Here is a 21,723-nt window from a genome sequence, read left to right on the forward strand (position 1 = left end):
GAAATTTACTGGTATGCGGATAACTACCCATGAGGAAGAGTGTAGCTGTCCTTTAAACTTACATCATAGCGTTTAGATGGCTCCAAATGATCTGGCTTCACTGGCGCCTACATCAAGGACAATTCAAGAGAGAATGGCTCTGTGATTCATAGGCAGGCACCTAGGCATGAGTTTTCATCTGTAAACAGGGCATATTATCACTTTACCATATGGAAGATCAAACGAAGAGTGTTAGGACATGGGACCCTCAGGTACATATTCATGAGGGTCCCAAGGGAGTATATAAAACAGAAAAATTTGATCTGTGGTAACTTGAGGAGTTTTGTTATTCCTGTATCAAGAGACTTCTGGGAGGAAAACAACTGATTTTTCTCAAGCTCACCTCAGAAAAGCATACTTTGATCTACATTTATATAGATTACAGAAACCCCTTTTTTTGTGTGTGTTGAGGTATCATTTTACAAGTAGTCTTCTCTTTCTGATGACTTTTTAAATCTCTTTGCTTTTGATGATCTACGGTTTTAATCTGATATGTCCACATGTATTTGCTGCATTTGGAATTTGCTGTGCTAGCTGAGCCTGGAGATTCATATGTTTCATCAGTTATGGAAAGTTATCAGCTCGTATCTTTTCTCTCCCTATGCTTTCCATTCTTCTTTAACTCAGATATATCTACCTTCATGTGTCTTTCATATTTTACATCTCTTTGTCCCTCTGAGATAGTTTGTGAATTTCTTCTATCTATATTACAATTCAGTATTTATCTCTTTAATTCTATCTAATATGTGCATTCTATTTTAATTGACTTTTTAATATTTGTATTCCTAGAACATCTGGTTAATTTTTCTCATGTGACCCTCGTTGTCATTTTTAATATTTTATTCCTCTTGCAAGTTTTGAGAACTTACACTTACCCAAACATTTTAAAATATATATAGTTTTTATGCTTTCTCTGGTGATTATTTTATATGAATCTCTGTGAGATCTAATCGTGCTCTTTATTTTTCTGCTGATCCTACTTGGGGTGGCTTCTTTCCTCTTGTGTGTTGGTTTGTGATACCGTGAGTTCACATATGCTGCAGATTTAATGGGAAGCCCCGCAAGGCCTGAAATGGGGATGGGCGTTATAGAAATAATTGTATTTGTTTCTGCCAGTTGCCCCCAAGAAACTCCCAACCAAAAGCTAACCTGTGTTACTTTTTAATGTTGGGTTTTCCAGAAATAAAACCAAATCTGCATGAAAGAAGTTCTGGAATACCGAATTCTTGGGGTAGACTTTAACTTTTCCCAGCAGATTGGAGGCTAAGATAGACAAGTTTTCTTGTCAACCATTCCCTTTTCTCATGGGTGTTTTCTAGTCTACCTTTGAATGAGGGCATAGTGCCACTAGGTTCCTGCCCTTTTGATGTAAGCTCTGTTCTCACACATCACCTTGCCTGGGCTCAAGGTCATTTCTACTATTCTGGGCACAGCCATTAAAACCTAAACTTCTTGGTTACTGAGATTGACAAGCTCCCCTAGGGCATCCGTGGCGTTAGCCTCAGCCTGCCATTCTGATTCCTATCTCTCTTTTGAATTCTGGCCTCTGGAGACTGTCCTTACTTTCTAGTTAGTTCAGTTATGCATTTGGAAGGATATTTGTTATATTTTATCTAACATTTCTAGGTGTTTTGCATTGGGAAGTTTTTGAGAGTTTAGTTCGTAAACATTGCCAGAAACAAACTTGGAAAGTAGGAATTAGAAGTTTTTGATGATCTTCTGTTTTGGAGTCTTTGTGGCATCCGTAATAAACACTACTTCTAGATATTTTCCAGCCAGTTCAGACTGTGGCAGCTAGAACTAGCAATTCTCTTCTTAATGTCTCCATTTTTATGAATTTCACAGATCAGAGGGGCCATAGCAAGAATATCGCACACTAGCAAGTTTTGTTGTTTTTTTTTTTCCACAATTACCTAGCTCACCAAAGGTAGTGAAGTCAAGCCTAGAGGCAGAAGGCTGAGCATTTAACTTTTTTAGCTTTAAGGTAATTATTTCCTTAGAATGGGGAAGAATGTTAACGTCTCTTTGCTTGTCTGCATATCTTATATTGTTTTAATATTAATTTGTATAGATTAATATTTCTTAACAGTAGGAATATTGATGAGGGAGTTTTGCATATCTAGAGAGAAGGGGAAGAGGAAGATGTGAAAAAGTAGCATGAGATTCATGCCGCCAAAAGTGCTCACTCATCCTCTCCCCTTCCAATCAGCAATCACAAGCTGGAGTTAGAAGTGTTGAGAATATAGCAGAATCAGGATGCTTTCCCCTTCATCAATCAGTATAGTCAATATTTTATTAATAATACAGTAAATATAATATAAAAATAACATATTTTAAAAAGCATATGGAAAGGTTGATAGCACTGTGAATATGGATATAAATGTGGCTTCTTTTGTAAAATTAAAGTATATCCAGACTGACAAGCACCAAGTGCAATGCAAGTAGAAGAAAATCTGAGTAGACCAAATAGTTCTTTGGAACTTTCTTTTAATGAGAGCTGAACAAGTACAGTTATGGAATACGATTCACTGAATATCTCCTCTATTTCAATATGATAAGTTATCTGGCTGGAAGTCAGGACTCCCTCTTTTCTTAGTTAACTTATGCTAAGGCAGAGGTTCACATAGGCGAATAGTAAATTTTGGCCGAATCAAAGTATATGAATCTCTATTTATGTAATTAATGAATACTCAATGCTTTCTCTTTCTGCAACTAGATTATATTATATGCTTAGCTTCACCAGTCTAGAATTAGTTTGAAACATTGCACAATCGAGGGGCACCATTCACATTTGCAAAACCTGTACAAGAGTATGTGATGGATCCTGTCTAGATAAGAAGATAAAATTACGTTTCTTATTTGCATTTTTGCCAGTATAGGGAAGTCTTTTTTTCTGTTCCGGAATTCCTCCTCCCATCATTATTCCAAAGTGACTGCCTCATTTTATCTTTCTGTCTCTCTTTCTTCCTTCTTTTCTTTTCTTTTTCTTTTTTGTTTTTTTTGGGGTTTTGTTTGCCAGAATCAACCTGGACTTAATGCTTGTCCAACTGTTGTCAGACTCAAGCCTGTACACTGAAGATTCAACCACCACCATCTGATAGCCGATTACAGGACACCAAATGAGGCTATGCTGCTGAAGCTTAGGGCAGCCACAGGCCTGGACGATCAGCAGGCATGTCTGACCCACTGATGGTGTTGCAGCTACTGCCCTGTCAGCCATGACTTCTGGTTTTCCACAGCCTGGTCATGCTCAAAGGCAAATCTTTGTTGCTTCATTTGGCTTGTTCTGGGACTCAGGTGCATCTTCTGAATGCAGGGATCCTCCTATCACTCTGATTAGGAGCTCTTCATAGCCTAACATGTGCAAAGGACGGTCCTTTGCTAATAGCTCAAAGAGAAACTCTGCAGCTGCTGCCACTGCTGCTCATTTAGTATTTGCACAGTCTGATCCTGTTGCCTTTTTCCTGCAGACAGTATAAGGGTACAATAGCCTTGCGGTATTTAGAGGAGCAGCAAGAGGAGACCTCTCTTAGCGTTAGTGTAGCTACTGTTGTCTCTTACATCTATTAGCGTGGGATCCTGTAAATGTGTATTTTCTTTTGCTTTCATGGGCACAGTCATTATTCCCAGAGCACTCCTGTGGTGCTAATGTACTCCAGTCAGAATAAAAGTCTCATTTTTGCTACATATTGAAATAAAAATGTATGTCCTTACTGTTCTCATGATAAGTAGCTTCTTGAAGATATCAGCTTTCATTAGACATTATCTCATTTCACCAGAGGTATTCTTTCTGTGAGAGAACAGATGGACATTTTTCCCTTTTTCTTCAAGATAATTAGTGCACCTTGACTAACTTATCCCAATGCCCTTAAAAGAGGAGTAAAAAAACAACCGAAAAAGTTTTCTTATATCTTTTACTCAGAACATTGTTATCTACTTGCATTTTAGTTTCATAATTAGAATAAAACAAAGGAAATCAGGAAATTGGCTCCAGAGTGACTTGCAAATAGAATTGCTTGGCATAAATATGGCTGGCAACTTTTGAATAGCATTTCTCTGGAAAAGAGAGAAAGATAGCAAAAACAGAAAAAAAAAAAAAAAAAGGACTTGTACCTTACTAAATACCCTGTGGGAAAAAGGTATTATAGTAGGTACCCTGATATCAATTCATTCTCTTTACCAGAGAGACACTGTTAGCAGAAAGAAAAGAAGGATATGAGTGGGTCTAATCTCATTGACTGGACCTCTGGGTAAATAAATGCTTTGAAGAAGGGCTCTTATCTGCAGAATGCCCTTAGCAGGATGTTCATGATTAAAGAATTACTTACAGTAAAAAAAAACCCCATAATCTATGAGACATGGCTCCCTTGAGAATGTCACTTAAGCTATATAACTCTATGGATATGAGATGGAGTGTTTTTTCATATTTTAAATGCTCCCTATTGTAGGCGAAATCTCACAAAACCTCACTAGGAGAGCTCAGCTATTATTCTGTACCCGAGAGTGTGTCTCCAATGTAAAAAGGAAGGGCCTGGGGAACTACCCTTGATGTCCTCACATGTTGAAAATGTTTAAAAGAAAACTTATCAGGATTCCAAAGTCTCTGAAGACAAAGTTGGTTGGAATAAATATACTTGGACTCCCCTCTTCCACATCAATTCTTCTAATAGCTTGTGAGTTATAAGTGTAATGGGATAAGAATTTTCTTCTGATGCAATAAATTAATTATAAAAGTATATGATTGATATGAACGGAAATCATGCTAATGAGATGATGATGAGAATTGCATGAAGGATAAAGCATGACAAGTGTACCATTATAAGGTTGTATTTATGTTGAGGGATTTAAGTATTTCATACTTGTTATTTATAAGATATTAAAAAGCCCCAAGGTAAAAATACAGCTGTAAATTCATGCATTTCCCTTGAATTATCTTTGTAGAGTGTATTGTGTGGAATTTTAAAGCTGGTTAATATGTATTATGTTGAAGTTAATAGTGATTTCAACACTACTTGATGAATTTCTCCAGATGCTTTGACATATTCAACAGGGGTAACTCTTTCATGTCATATTTAAAGGCTAAAATGCAAAGATAACAAGGACGTTTTAGTAGAATTTCAAAGCCATTTTTACTATGCAATGTTTCCCTGAATTAGATAATTACATTAACTATTTAGTTGTCATAAGTGCGTTTTTCAAAATGAGGTATAGATTATATAGATAGAGAGATAATAGATAAATGACCATGTGATCTATGTTCTTTGAGAACATATTGATCTCAGTCAAATCATAATGTTATAAATGTAACATTAAAGTATAGGAAAATAACATTTTGGGGATAATAATAATCTGGAGATCTAAATTTAAAACTGTGGTATGTTTTATAGGGTTTTAGCTTGCAGAGTATCTTAAAATTACTAAAATCTTTATTATAATGTTTATTGTGAAATGCCTGTGAAAGAGTAGTGCTTTGTAAGTAAGATCAGATTCTTTTTTACTTCAGGAAAGAAAGCAGTTTTTCTAGTGAGGGATAGCAGCTCACACCATGGGCTCCACATACTGTTTCATTCAGCAGAGAAGTGAGTTGCAGCAAGATTTCAGGATTAGCCCAAAGATGATGTGTGAATAGTACACTGGACGAGGGATCAGAGGATCTGTACACTAAATCCTCCCTATGCTGTTGCTGAAGAAGGAGAGTTCTCTGCTGTGAAGGAGAGGATCACGGTAAAACTTAGCAGCCTGATTCACCAACCAAACACTAGATGGTCAGATGAGAGCAAACCTATGGAGGGAAAGTTCCTCAAGGGTTGACCCTGGGACTGAATAATCAGATTCTCCCACATTCTATCTTTTCATCCTTAAAGGAGCAAAGGGAGGATTTTTCTCTTTGGTGAATGAAAACCACCAAATTCACCAAATTACATTACCAATCATTGATGAGTTAGGGCAAGTAAAAATTTTCCATGCTAAGGTCAAGGATAGCCTGGGGCATTGCAGTAACAATACATGGACCAAGACAGATTGCAGGAGTGGCTACTGTAGAATGTTTCACTACCTAAAAGACTTTCTAGGATTTTGTAACCTCTCAAGGTCCTTCACAGGTCTATCATTCTAAGAATTTTATCTTCCTTTCCATTTTAATACTGTCCTAGGTCTGCTTTTCTTTCCAGTTTATTTTCTCTTGCTTTCTTCATTTTCTTAGATGCATTTTGATCTCTGTCTCCACTTTCTTGGGGGAGATCGATAGCTTGTTAAAAAAAGATAGTGACACCTGAAAGGGCAGGGCTAATGGTCGTACTCAAGAAATAATTGTGCTAACTGGATTTATATACCATATCTAGCCTCTTCCTTTCAAAAGGGCCAAGGATCCTAATGAAAGATAGAAAGAAAAATTATTTTGGCTGGTGGGGGAGGAACAAGAGAGGAGAGGGGAAAATACAGTAGCTTAAAAAAATACTGGAAGAGACTTTTTAGGCAGTTAACAAAAACTTGTTTTTATTGTTTTTGAGATAAAGAAAACATCTTCAAATAGTGTTATTTAATAAAGGTGCATAGTCCTCTAAAATAAGGAACATTGTATGCGAAGAAGTTATTGAAAATGCCTCCTTTTGAACCAACTATATTTCTAAGATGTTGCTTTCAGAAATAGGGATATAAAATTAGATGATTTGAAAATAACAGTATATTTTTGCTTTATTACAAAACAGTAGAAAACTAAGGAAAATAATCAGATAATCAGAAGCATTTTTCTCCCCAGAGATGACTATTAGAATGCCATTCCAGACATTTTCCAGATAGACAGATGTTTGATCCACTACTCTTACTTTATTGTACATTTTTATTTTTCACTTAATAGAGCGAGAATATTCTTCCATAGCTTAAGTGTGACTCTACAAAATGTAACTAATTGCTACATAGTCTTCCCTGTGCTGCACCAACCTTTCTGTACATAATTGCTTCATGACTGAAGAAGGAAGAAGACAGAGGTAGGGAGGAGTGAGGGAAGGAGGGTAGATGAAATAGAGGATGACCTGGAGATAGGGCTATAGGCCAGTAGATAGTAGAGAACAGAAGCAAAGAAAAATAACGAGGAAGCAAATCCTGTGGACTTGGGTCTCCATTTACTAGCTCTCCTGATACAAGCCTTCTATTTGTTATCTAACTTCAGAGCGTTTATTGTCTGCTTAATTGCTCAATGTGCAGATTAAGACCCTGGCAAAATTCTCCAGCTTTGGAACCAGAGAGATTGTAATTTATTAGTAATTTTCTGTCTTGGGGTATGTCACCCAGGCACTTGGATCTCTGGTTTCCTCTCTGTAGATTGGAGATTCAGCTTGTAGGGTGCTTGCAAGTTTGAAATTAAATTAGGTAGTATCTTTATAGTCTTCAGGAGACTGATAGATCCTGGATGAGCGCTCAGCAAATATTAGACTAAACCATGTGAAATTGCCATTTTTCAGGTCAAAAGGTCAAATATCGGCAATTTTATGTAGTTCAACTTAACATTGATTGTATCTTTTTAAGCAGCTAGGAAGGCATAGACCAACACTAAAGACACCTAACAGTACAGTCCTGTTCCATAGTCTGATCAGACCCTTCTCCTGCTCTGTTGCCCATGAGCAAGACCGGCTTTGCCCTACCTGAACATGATATGAAGTATTGCCTGCTGATCACTCTGGGGCCCCATGACTCCACCTATGTGTATTTCCTCCTGTTGCCAGATGATTGGGCCTCTCACTGAGCTCTGGGTCCAGGGCACCTTACCTTGGACCCATTGTACCACTAATGGGGCTATGGCTATTTTTTCCCGCTTGATGGCTGTCTAGATTTCATTTCCCTTGAACTCCATTTAAGCTGTCATGGCTTAGGAGCACTATGCTTTCAGGGAACCGACAGTCTACCCTCCAAGTGGTAATAATCAGAAACTGGCCATTGTTTCAATGGAGCCTGCGCTCACATGGCAGCAAACATCTTGCGGTTTCTTTAATTCAACATGCTGTTTCTGTGCTTTCGCCTTTGCCTCTCCCTCTGCTGGCAACGCTTGTTTTTCTCCCCATTGACTTATCAAACGCCTACTCCTCCTGCAAAAGACAGCTCATAGTCCTGGGCTCCATAAAGCCTTCTCTGAATTCCACAGACCAACACACTTGCACTGCCCCCGATTTGCCACTGTACCCCCATATACAGCAATCTTGGCAATTACCACACTATATTTGGGTCTGTCTCCCCATTTAATTGTGAGCTCCTGGATTGCAGGAACAGCATCTTTACATTCAACTATTCCCAGTATTTGGCACTTTAAATGAAACACAGTAGACACCTGCAAAAATATTTCCTGAAAAAATTAATAAATGAACGAGCCAGCCTCTTTTCAGGGCTCAAGAAAAGATCAATCTCTTTTTTTTTTTTTTTGCATTAGCTATCTATTCTTTCCTCTTCCCCACCTCCCTCCCTCCTTGGCTCCTATTTTTCCTTTCTTTTCAATTCAGGGTTAAAAATTCCCAAATTACCTCCCTGTTCAGAAGCTTATGGGAATTTTGAAGGTTCTGAGTGTGCACAGATATACAGAATGAAAAAATAATCACACACAAAAATGAGGAGATTCCTTGGCATCTTTCAACTGACTGCTGTATTATCTCCTTTAATAAGACAACTTAGAGTCTGCAGATTTCCCTGATGAGAATAACTGCTATCATATTTTTTGTTTCAATTTGAACATTTTTAAGGCATTTGCTGTTAGCACTAATTAGATGTATAAGAGCCTTCCTGAGCAAAGTAGGTAGTCATAGCTAATTCATTAAAAAATAATGATAGTAGCTAAATTGCCACATAGATTTGTACTTTGAGTAGGGTTAAATTACCAAATAATGTGAATACTGTTTAAAATAAATTTAATATTTAATGCAAGTCATAATTTTATTAAATTCATAGTAATTTTGAAACTTTCTCAATATCGTTCCAAATGAGCATCTGTATAAAATCTCTTTAAAGTAAATAAGCTGCTACTATGAACATACTAGTAATGGGGATAATAACATTAGCCATTTGTAGAATACATTGTTATTATTATTCTTACTCATAGTTTTGATTTTCTATTTGTCTAAGTGTGATGCATACAGTTCAAACCAAGTTCTTCAGTGTAGATGTTAGACATTTGAGACAATTCTTTAACTTTTTTGAGTCATTAGAATATTGATAGCTGAAGCAATCATTTGTTAAATGATTTCTTAGTGCCTGAAAGCAGTTGGTGTACGTGTATGTGTTTCTCAAAAGTTATGCATCTTGCTCCTAAAGTAGTTTATATACTGAAATAATATGTTTAATTATTTACTTATCTTTTATTGAAAATAAATCAAGTTGCAGTCCAATTTATTTAAAAGGAAGATTTGAGAGGTAAGCAGGAGTGACACCCCAAGTTAAGCTGCCCACTGAAACAGCACTCAAAGAGATAGAGTCCTTATGAACAGGATCTGAGGACTCATCTACAGTTATTTTCTGCCCTGCAGATGATTTCTTGATTTAAAGAATGCAAACATTTCATAAAGAAGACCCACAGCCCATTTTTTGCATATGGACCCTACTCTTCTGCTGATATATAAAACTGGGGAATAGGGTAGAATGGAACTGAATTTGTACATTTTGTCTACCAAATTTGTAAGGAAAATTTTGTTCCAGTGCTTTATGGTGTTATTGTGCTCATCTCAAAGTTGGATGCCTACTGGGGGAAAAGAGGGATCTCTAAGGGTATTTACATGTCCATCTTTTATTCTTACAATTTTCATAATGATATCTCCAACATTCTACCAGGCTGAAATTTTTCTTACCACGTGGCTTTGGGTGCAGAGAATCCCATAGACAGAAGGAAATAGGAAAATTGCTAGAGGGCAGTCCACCTGGCCTGCGGATCAGGTTATCTCTGTATTTACTCTGCTAGGGCACTGGGCAGCACTTGGAGCACAGTAAATTATGCTTAATAATTGTTTGTTGAGTGAGAGAATAAATGAATAAATCACCTTACAGAACTTTGCTTTCCATCATTGAACTCTAAAGTCTAGTTTGCTTTTTTGTTTGCTATGTTAAGTACTCGGTACCTTCCTCTCGCTCAGTACCTCTTCTCATAAATTTAGCCTTTTCCTAACAAGAAGCAACATGATTTTCTAACCTTGTTTCCTTAACATTTGGTTTTGCTTTAGAAAACTGATTCCTCAACCCATCTAGCTGCTGTCTTGGCCTCCTGACTTTTATGTCACTAGTTTCCCTCCTTTGAGATCAGAAATATTTAAATCCCAGCTGTATCAGCACAAAATATTGTCCTCTACCTATCCTCTCCCCATCTTCCAAGAGACTAACTTGAAGATGTTGCCAGTCATGACCAATACTTTGTATTTCAGTAATTGGAGGTTTGTTTTGTTTCATTTTTCAGCATTCCCAGAGTATATTTCCTTAATTTAATGCATTTAGGCTTCTTCTTCAACTTAAGCATATGGTAGTGGTGGGAGGGAGGGAAAACGATGAGGGCAGATATTTATGTCTGTGCCCAAGAAAAAAATGCCCAAGTAAAGACTCTTCTCCTTGTTGCTCATCTGCAACCTCGAGCCACACTTCCTTACATCTTGTCGCTAGCTGTACATATTGCTCTCAGCATAATACCATTCCTTCTTCTCTTCCCTTCAAGAACTCGGTAAATACTAACTCTCTCTATAATTATGGGCACTCCTTTAGTAGAAAATAAGAATTTCTAAGACATGACAGTTAACAGTTGTTACTTAAAATATTAGAGCAAAATAAAATATTTCATAAACTTATGTGTCTTTCAAAAGGGAGTAAGTTGAGTTAGCTATCTATTCAGCATCCCTGGCACTACTTTCTCTGGTATCCTCTGCTTCTGTGCTACAGGCTTTGATGGTTTGTAGTGACTTCTATGATGTTGCTCCTCTCAAACGCCCAACAGTTGTGTGAAACTTTAGTTCTCTATATTTTAAAAAATGGCCACGATAATAGGATCCATACAATATTGTCTAACTGTATTCTAATGTATATTTATACTTGGAGCGGTTCCAGGGAACTAGAACATCACATATAAGAATTTGGGATTGGTTTGGTGGTTTGAAGGTAGTAATTGACATCATTGCTTTGCTATTAGAAAAATTAAACTCTGTAGTCAAAGGCATGCAGTAACAAAACCAATTACTTATCATCTGTAGCTGCTGGAATGAAGTGCTTATGAAAGGAAAGACTGTGGAAGACCAATTTTTTTTTTTTGCAATAGAATATTAGGGTGGAATTATGAAGTGGAATACCTTCTTCTGACAGTACTGTACAGCTTATATACAGCCCTCAGATAATGACACAGTCAGAGAATTAGAACTAATTTAACTGTCCTAAAAACACCTTTTATTTTATCTAACTAGGAGGGTTGAGGATTTTGAAAATTAAATCCTAATTTTGATCACGTAAGTAACTGAGTTACAATGTAAATTGGATTCAAAGCCTTATCTGGTCTCTTATTTAAAAAATCAGGGCATTTATCAGAATAGAGTAGAATTCTGAGACTTAAATAGTATGTTCAATAAGTTTATATGAATCTATAACATTTTTGCCCCAACAAGCTTATATGAATATTTTTTGTGCTTGGTTTACTGGGTTGGTGTGATGCATTATATTTAAGTTCTTTGAACACTATGGATCCCCCAAAAGTGTCTGAATGACTGAGGCTTTGTAAATTAAGGGACACTTGTGTGAATAAAGTGATTTGATGGTTTTAACAAGGCCAGATTTAAGTAGAACCAAGAACAAGACTCAGAACAGAACAAGACTTTGCGACCAGTCCAGGTGCTGTTAAACTTCCCATTTGGGCAGTATCACATAATAGATCCGATAGCATCTGAACTCGTTTATGGATACTGTATGGAGCATTTGATAAGTATTAGTAAAATTACAGCTCAAGGCAGCACCCTAGAGTTATGGAGCAAAGTCGTGCTTTCTTATACAGAAAAATATTCTCCGTTTGAGAATCAGTTCCTGAGCCGCTACCAAACCCTTGTATGGACTGAACTCCTGACCATAGGATACTTGCAACCCGAGCTGCTCATAATGTAGTGGATGGACCTAAGTCATAAAATTGGGCATGCAAGGCAGCTTTCAGTCACCAGGTGGAAGTGACATACATGAGATTTGACTCAAGTCAGACATGAAGACATAAGTAAGTATCATGTACATGTGGCTCAGGTTTCTATGAAATATATTCCTGCTCCATTAACATCTATCTCTCCTTCAACTCGTGTTTTATGGCCTCATGAGTAATTCCCTATCACTATCTGAATGTGAAAGGGAAAAAAAAAATGGCCTGGTTTATACATGTTTGTGCTTGATATGCTGATGTAACCCTAAAGTGGACAATAGCACTATTAAAGCTTCGCTTAGGGGTGGCATTGAAGAGCAGAGGGGGAGGGAATTCCATCCAATGGGCAGAGTCTTGTGCTATGCATCTGTTGTTCACTTTACATGAAAGAAGATATGGCTAGAGATATGGATCTAAGTCAATTTGTGGGTAGTGATAAACATTTGGAAGAAACACTATTGGAAAATTGGTGAAGATTTATGTCAGTGGACCTCTCAAAATGGCAATGCATGGAGATATCTGTATCCTTTAAGAATATTCACCAAAAGGCATCCTGTCCCAATGTGATTTTCAATAGATGAGAAAAATGACAAGCTCTATATACTTTCAGTGGATTTATGAACAATGTGACCAACCGTAGTGATAGGGATGAAGGTTCAGTCACAGGATCAACAGATATAGGTTACCCCTAGATAGGGTTTTCTAACTACCACCACAGTTGCATTCCCAATCTCAGAAACCAGGGCTGGACCCCTGATACAGCATTATTCCCCGGGGCAGGATAGAACCAGCCACTTGAGGACCAGATAATTAATTGGATCTCTGCAATCATAGAGACGACAGCAATTTGTCCTCACTGGAATAGATTCTTTTTCTGGGTATTCTTATTCTGGCTTCCTCTGTTCCAATCACTTCTGTTTGCACTTACTTGAATTGTTTACAATCAAAGTGTCCAAACAACACAGCTTTTGACCAGTGAACTCATTTAACAGCAAAATAAGGGAGGCAGGGTGCTTACATCCCTAGAATTCACTCACTGACTTTATCAGACCTTAACCAGTAGCCCAGTGGAAACAGTGAAATGGTGTCATGAAGGCTCATTTGTGGTAATGTGTGAGTAACATGAAGAGCTGACGTATTGTGCCACAAGTGAGGTGTGTTCTCTGATTTTCTAATATGTGATACCAAAAGCTCGGCCTCTGTGCACTGTTGCCGAATCAAATCTCAGAGACGGAGTTTTGGGTGAAGGCGAAAAAAATAGCTTTCTTGCTTTGCCAGGCAAAGAGGGACGCAGTGGACTCATGCTCTCAAAACCTGTGTCCCAACCCGGGAGGATTTGGTGAGGAGTTTTATAGCAATGGTTCAAGGACTGGGTTGCTGATAAGGTTAGGGTGTGTGCAGGGCCTGCACTCCTTTAATCTGGTCTCAGGTAATCTCTTGATGAGTTGGTCTGGTTCCTTTAATCTGGCCTCAGATGGTCTTCTCTGGAATGAAGATTGCTAACATCTTTCATTTGTTGGGGGTTTTAGTTCTGTAAAGAGCTCAAAGATACAGTTCTGTGCATCCCTTGAGGTGGAACCAGGACCCTGCCCTAAGGCTGAACTATTGTTTCATGGCTGCTCCTCCCTTGTCTCTGCATCCCCTCCCTTCCCTAATTAGCAACTGTTTGAATCTGCCCTTTAGAACTCAGGGAAACTCACGGAGTCTGGAGTCTGTTCCCTACAAACAAGGAATGGGGGACACAGGAAGGCTTCTGTGCCCAGGAGTCCCACAGGGTCCTGCTCAGTTGCATATGTGGTTCCATTTCTCCCGTAGTAAAAAACAAACAAAACAAACAACCAACCAAAAAAACAGGATCTGGGAACAAAAGATGAAAGTGAAGGTAGCTTCTCTCTTTATTGCCCCTAAAAACTCAGACAAAATTTTTGCTTTCTGTCCCCACAATTTTGAGTTTGCTTGTTTAGAGGATCTAGTAACAATGCTGTTTCCATCAGGATACAGAACAACTGTTCCACTGAATTGGAGCCTGAGATTTGCCAACCGGTCACTGAGTTCTTTCTGACACTGAATGCACAAGCAAAGTAGTGGATTACTCTACTGAGTTAAATGATTGACCCAACAGGGCATGGAGGGAATGGTCTGGAACTCAGGAGGTTGCTTAGAACACTTTATAGTACTTTGTGTCCAATAGCAGCATTAATGAAAGGCTACAACCAATTATAGGCAGAACCACTAATACCTCAGTTGTTTCCTGAATGACAGTTTGGGTCACCCTAAACAGTAGTCAACTGAGATGCAAGCTCAGGGCAAAGGAAACATGGAATGAGCAGAAGAGGCAGGGATTCTGGCCATATGACTGCTTGCAGAAATGGACATGGTAGTAATTATTAATATTTTCCTTGCTTGTTTCATTGTATATGCATTTTTCATATATCAACAATTTTCCCTCCCTATATTATTTATTATAAGCTGTGTTATCAATGTTAACAGTGATTAATGCTATAAATTTAATGCTAAGCTACAGGATAACAAAGGGAGATCTTGACTGTGCTAGAAAAGGAATTTTACCCAAAGATGAATACAGGAACATAATGGAATTTACATCTTGACCTTTCGGGAAGAGGTGGGGCAGGTCATCAGTTGATCAAGGAATAGTTCCATGGTGATAGATGAAAGAAGGGTGTTCCTTTTGTTGTTATTCGAAAGTTTAATTATGTCTGAAAGGGTCAATATGGCTGTTGAGTAGGCCAAAGTGCATTGCAGAAGAGATGCTGGAAACGACACTTCCCAGAATCTGCTTCGTTATAAACTGACAGATTCTCATCTGTTAATAAGAGGCACCAGTGAGATTTAGAAGCTAGAAGAGGAAAGGCACCAGAGGGAGTAGGAGAGAGGTGACTGGGGAAGACCATATGTGTCAGGTTCAAAGCAACTGTATTATACTCAGAACATATAGAATGGCTTCTGTTTTCCTTACTGAAGCCTGATTGATTCAGTGAGAAAACAAAACAAAAAAATGCCCTCCTCTGGGTTAAGAATAAAATGATTATTCTTCATCAGCTTTCCTCCAGTCCAAACCCTGGAGGCATTTAAATTTGTGACCCTGGAATGCACAATTATTTATCATGGGTGATAAAAATGGCTTAAACTAGTTCTCTGCCCTCAAGCAACTTTGGAAACAGAACATATACATTAAGAGAAAATAAAAACATTAAGTACCATGACCTAAGAATGAGATGAAGGTACAGAGGAAATCTCTCCAAAATTTCAAGGAGGTAACCCCAACTTCTCCTTCTCACTTCAGAGCCTTTGCAGGAACTTTCTCCCTTGCCTGGGGACGGTTTCCTTCAAAGCCCAGCCTTTTTCCAGTCTTAGGATCTCAGCTTCAATGTCACTTCTTCCTAGACTGACCACCCAACCTGAATTAAGTTTTCTTATTCTTTTTTGGAGCACCCAGTTTCTTTACCTTCACTGTGTTAATTACTCTTTGAAATGATTTCTTTATCTCCGTATCTATGTGCTTAGCCTGTATCTCCTCTACTAGACTGTAAACTCCGAAAGGGCTAAGGTCATCTATGTCTTTTTGTAAACTGCTTCATATCCAGTGCCTAGAGAACAGTAGATGTTCAATAAACATTTGTTGAATGAATAAGTTTTTAGTGAAGCAGAGACAGTAAGGGATGGGTGAAAACAAAAAATCTTCTCAAAAAAGAAAGACATTGGTATTTGATTCAGTGATATCAGTGAATAATGTGAAATAATGATAAGGGTTTGTTCCTTCATTCCCTGTGTTCTGAGAAAGCAGAATAGTGGCATTCCAATATTTACTAAAAGATAGACTGTCCAGGGAATAGTTCGTATAGTCTGCAATTTCTCTTATGTTGTAATTCCAACTGATTGTATTCATAAGCCTTCATTTTTACATAGTATCTATAAAATGAAAGTATTTTGTATGATATTGATAAAAGGAAAGTTCTCAGGTGCAATTAAAATAAGTATATCTGATGGGGCTACACATGGAATTATTTAGCAACAATTAGTGTTTTTCAGAAGGCTTTTTAAATAGAAATCTTTGCCTAATGAACAAAAAAAAAACAAAGTAAAACGATGTTTTGATAATTTCAAGACATACTGTAAACACTGTGAAAAGACCTGCCTCCTTGTTTTTTTTGTTTGGTTGTTTTTTTTTGTTTTTTAATAAATTTTTTTTTCATTTTTGGCTGCATTGGCTCTTCGTTGCTGCGCACGCGTCTTCGTTGCGGTGCACAGGCCTCTCATTGCGGCGGCCTCCCCCGTTGCGGAGCATGGGCTCTAGGTGCGCGGGCTTCAGTAGTTGTGGCACTCAGGCTCAGTAGTTGTGGCTCGCAAGCTCTAGAGCACAGGCCCAGTAGTTGTGGTGCACGGGCCCAGTTGGGATCCTCCCCGACCAGGGCTCGAACCCGTGTCCCCTGCTTTGGCAGGTGGATTCTCAACCCCTGCACCACCAGGGAAGCCCCCTGCCTCCTTGTTTGAAGCTACACTGATCAATGCATTGACCTTTGTCTGGAACTGCATTAACCTCTTTCTACAGTGGAGAAAGTTGTTGACAGCGCTGCTATTTTTCTTATTTGGAAACTTTCACTACGATACAAAGCATTTTTTGGCAGGCTGCGTTATTTCCATTCATACTAAGAGAAGAGAGAGCCATGTCTACTTCTGCATGTAGTGCATACAGCTACAGTTTGTGTAATCCAAAATATAATGTGAAAGGACTCTGGCGTATTTAGACCCAAAGCAAGTTTGCGTAGTTCTCACAAGCAGGGCTTGTGCTTACATTATGTGCATCATTACATGATTTATAATAAACTGCATGCATTTAATATTTAGAGAGAGAACCGTCTGCTTGTTCCTTACTAATGGATTCTCCCAAGAAGATGAAATTTTATTTTGATTAGATCAAACTCAAGAATATTTAAGATACAAAGTCCTCTGTATTACTGGATTCTAGTGGCCCTCTCTGTTTAAATCTGGACATTTCTTTTTAAAATAATGTGATAGGGCTTCCCTGGTGGCGCAGTGGTTGAGAGTCCATCTGCCGATGCAGGGGACACGGGTTCGTGCCCCGGTCCGGGAAGATCCCACATGCCGCGGAGCGGCTGGGCCCGTGAGCCATGGCCGCCGAGCCTGCGCGTCCGGAGCCTGTGCTCCGCAACGGGAGAGGCCACAACTGTGAGAGGCCTGCGTACCACAAAAAAAATAATAATAATGTGATAGTATCTCTGTTACCTTAAAAAATGATAATACAGATTAGTTAAATGAGGTATTACATATTCAGTTAACTTAAAGTCTAGATTAAAACTAATTAAAGAATTTTAAAAATGCCATTTTAATTCTTTTTTTAGTATACTGAACCACAGGTTACCTCACTGATGCTGTTCCAGCCCCTTAAGTTTTACATTTTCGTCATTTGAGCAGAGAGCAACACTGACACGATCGTATCAGGAGGAAAGCGAGGTTATTTGGAGCAGCATCACACCACTTCTAATTAACTCCCTACCTTAAGGCCACTTCCAGTGCATCAGTCAACCGCTGACAAATTTGGTCATGTAACAAACAACTGCAGACGCTTCCAAGCCATTTACCAATAAGCATTAATTTCTCTCACATCTAAGTGTGCCGGGGCAGCTCCTCCAGGCTGCATTTAGCTGCACAGCTCTGCAGGGGCTCTGCTCCTAGCCTGTTTAGTCTGGGGCCCAAGAAGAGGGAGAGCAACCACCCAGCGGAAGCTGCTTTCACAGCAATGACGGGAGACCAAGAGGCAACCTGGAAACAGACAAGGCCTCTCAATGCCTAGGTTTGGAACCAGCACGCTATCACTTATGCCCAAGTTCCTTTGACCAAAGCAAGTCTTTGGCTGAGCTCAGAAGTCACTGAAACACAGTTTGTACTTTTGTGGGAGGAAATGCAAAGTTGCCTGGAAAAGAGGATGTGAAAAAAGCAATAATAGTTCAGTCTATCACTGCCAGCAACCACTGACCTTCAGTATCTTCAACCACCTGTTAGGCCTTAGGTATATAGTGTCCGAGATGATTTTCTCTGTGAAAATCATGGCAAACCAAAATGCTTCGGCTATGATGGCAGGAACAGCAGCAGTGACAACATAAACTTCACTCTAAGAAAAACAAAAATAGTTCAAAGGTTAAAATTAATAATGACTTAACCTGAAATTTAAAAATTAACAAAAATTAACAAAATGCCTAACATAGAATTAACTCACATCTCAGTGGGTGTTAAATTGGAGATAGGAGAGCCCAGAAGAAATAATCCTCAATTTTATTCCCTTAGTCAGCCTGAAACATCCCTTTGCCAGCAAGGTCCTGTAAGAGAAATATTTAAAGATATTCCATAGTTAATTTTACCTGTTTTTAGTTTTATTTGTTTATAGTTTCATAGCTAAATAATCAGGTGTGTTTTTGAGGATAGTTCTAATGGCATATCCGACATAATAACATATTTTAGGATATTACTAATGATACAGAAATTTTAAATTGTGTTATTTAAGGAGACATACCTACTCAGTTTCTCACATGGCTTGTGAGCGGTACTCATTTGTCTGTGAGTGTGGGTTAGCTTCAGAAACTTTGCTCCGTGCATTTCTCTGCAGTCCTCTGGAATATTCTCATCCTCTTTTCCCTTTTCTCCTATGGTTGCCAGCTATGTAAAATGAAACATCATGCTACTCTTTGCCCATCAGAGGGTATCATGACAAAGATAACCAGACATTTGTTGAACCACTAAAGCAGTACACTAACATACCCAAAGTATAAACTCATTTTAAAGACTAAATTCTGTTCACTTTCTAAATTTTCTTCTGTGAACATTTTACATGTTATCTTTCAGAATGCAGTATAAGAAACCAACAAAGAACATTAGCTTATTTATAAATTTCTAGTATGCAATATTCAATGCAGATTTTTTTTTTAGCTCTGAGAGAACTGGGGTTATAGAGCTAAAACCACTAACCATCTTCTCAGCTACATCATATTCTTAGTACTGCTATTACTGGTCTCTGTGTGAGAGACTAAATATGTATTTTTACACAATGCATAAACTCTTCTCCACTTGTTTCTTCTGGTGGAAATTCTAGAGCAAAACTGTTGTTCATAAGGTCAAAGTTTTGTCTTGTGCTATTATTAATTTATTCAGCCAGCCAATGCTGATACTCAGCTGGTCTACACCAGTATAACCATGCTGCCTATGAAAAATTTAAAAGATGTATGTAACAGCTGGTAAATAGGAGCTGTCATGAGCCCCCGTGAGCCCTACTTCCCTCAAGGAACCCCTCAGTTCTGAGAACATGGCAACTACATGGCCCGCCTCTGGCATTCCAGCGACCTCTGGGACCCTTTCCTACACTAACCATATCAGGCATCTATGCTTACTGGTCAACTCCCAAGGCATACCAGTTTTTCAGTATTTTTAATATCATCGTTACAGCCATGGGGAGAAAATGTTTCATAATAAATGTGATCTTAAAAAGGAAATAGGAAAAGAGAGACTCAATTGTAGGAAGTGGTAAGGTAGTAGTGAAAAAATCACAGTGGATAGGCACACTACTGTTGAAGTCAGACAGTGTTCAGTTCCAACCCAGGTTCTGTCACGTAATAGTTGTATGTTCTTGGTAAGAATTCAACCACACACTGAGCCTCGAGTTTCTCGTCTTGAAAATGAGCATGATAAAACCCATTTCGCCTGGGATAATATTTGAAACATGAGGTAATTTTTATTTATTTATTTATTTATTTATTTATTTTTGGCTGCACTGGGTCTTCTTTGCAGTGGCTTCTCATTGCAGTGGCTTCTCTTTTTACGGATCACGGGCTCTAGGCGCGCGGGCTTCAGTAGTTGTGGCACGTGGGCTCAGTAGTTGTGGCGCACGGACTTAGTTGCTCCTTGGCATGTGGGATCTTCCTGGACCAGGGTTCAAACCCGTGTCCCCTGCATTGGCAGGTGGATTCTTAACCACTGTGCCAGCAGGGAAGTCCGAAACATGAGGTAATGTTTCAAAGGGCCTGACTCCATTGTAAACAATTAAGAAATACCATCTATAATCACCACTGTGTCCAACATAAAGGAGCAAGTAGAATTTGCATCCTCATACTCCTGATGCCTCTCCTTCAGTCAGCGCCCTGACCCAGCTGCTGTAACAAGCACCGACAGCAGAGGGGGCTTCTATTCGGCTCTGTAGAACTTGGCATCTAAGGTTGATGGAAGACAAAGAAAACCCTATTTACTTCTCCTAACTTGCTACAGGGTATTGGTAGTCTGGTTGTCTGTGGGTAGACTTAGTATCTTGATTAGCTCTCCTGAGAATGCCTCTGGAAACTGTTAAGTGAAGTGGGACGTGGAAGACTGGCTAATACCTATGGTGGCTTCAAAATAGTCTGCAGAGGTCTGGTTGCTCAGAATTGTGAAATGTTTGTTACCTTGACAATCACAGGCAGTACAAGGCTGAGTTTTGAGTGACCTTAGATTCCTTTGCAATTCCTTATGGGGATGAATGATTTGTATGTCTAATCCATGAATGGCAAAGACATGTTCTTTAACAAGATTAATGAAGCTTGCCTAAAGCATTTTGTATGCTAGGCCCAATGGCATGGCTTCCTTAGAGACTTGCAGTTAACGTTTCTAGAATGCTGGCCCCAGGGAGGACTAAAACCTTCTTTAATACCAGGTGAAATTCCAGATTGGGGGCATAAGTATATCTTCAGTTCCCTCTGATATATAATCTCAGAATTTGGATTAATCCTGAACACTATGAGAAAGATTTTTTTTTCCTTTTTTTCCCTTTTTATCTTTTAATCATTGATGATTTGGATAAGACTTGGATGACTTCTAGACCTAGTACCTCCCCTTAATAAATCAATTCTGACCCTATGCTTTTACATTAGGCTAACGAACAGTAAAGACACGGTTTTTGATATCTTTGCTCTGAGGAAATTCTGGACTATCATCTTCCTTGCCCTGATGTTCCTGACTTTCTAATCATGGTCTGGTTTTCTCTCTCTTTCTCAGTCTCACACTTATTCTTTTCAATCTGCCTGTGATAAACACAAATCTCAGTCTATAAACACAGAAATGTACTCTCCTCGTTTATCTATAGTTGAAAGTATTTTCTCGGATGTTGTATTAGTTATTTATTGCTGTGCAACAAATTACCCAAAATCTTAACAGTCAACAGCTGACATCGATTATCTCACACAGTGTCTGAGGCTCAGGAACCTGGGAGTGCCTGAGCTGGGTACCTCTGCCTCAGGGTCTCCCATGAGGCTGCAGTCAAGCTGTCAGCTGGACATGCAGTCTCCAACACTTGGCCAGGACTAGAAGATCCTCTTCTATGGTCACTCATGAGGCTGTTGACAAGGGTCAGTTCGTCATCACATAGGTCTCCACAGGGCTGTCCTTCACCATGGCAGCTGGCTTCCCACTAGAGTGAGCAGTGAGAGAGACAGCAAGAAGATCTCTTTCATAGCTTTATCTCAGAAGTGACGTACCATCACTTATGCTGTATTCTGTCGGTCATG

The 21,723-nt window shown here is 38.8% G+C and overlaps 1 protein-coding gene and 1 long non-coding RNA gene across 8 annotated transcripts in view; one reads left to right on the plus strand and one right to left on the minus strand.

Moving 5' to 3' along the window:
* The window catches only part of CAAP1 (caspase activity and apoptosis inhibitor 1), a 1,159,962-nt gene that overhangs the window by 913,653 nt on the left and 224,586 nt on the right, over window positions 1-21,723 (plus strand). The gene's annotated exons all lie outside the window — the stretch shown is intronic.
* LOC307189291 lies at window positions 18,186-21,580 on the minus strand. Its single transcript, XR_013829146.1, has 4 exons — window positions 21,445-21,580; window positions 18,711-18,853; window positions 18,417-18,516; window positions 18,186-18,311 (listed from the first exon to the last, which is right to left on the minus strand). It is a non-coding gene; the product is annotated as an uncharacterized lncRNA (long non-coding RNA).

This window comes from Stenella coeruleoalba (assembly GCF_951394435.1).
Source record: "Stenella coeruleoalba genome assembly, chromosome: 7".
Classification (NCBI taxonomy): domain Eukaryota; kingdom Metazoa; phylum Chordata; class Mammalia; order Artiodactyla; family Delphinidae; genus Stenella; species Stenella coeruleoalba.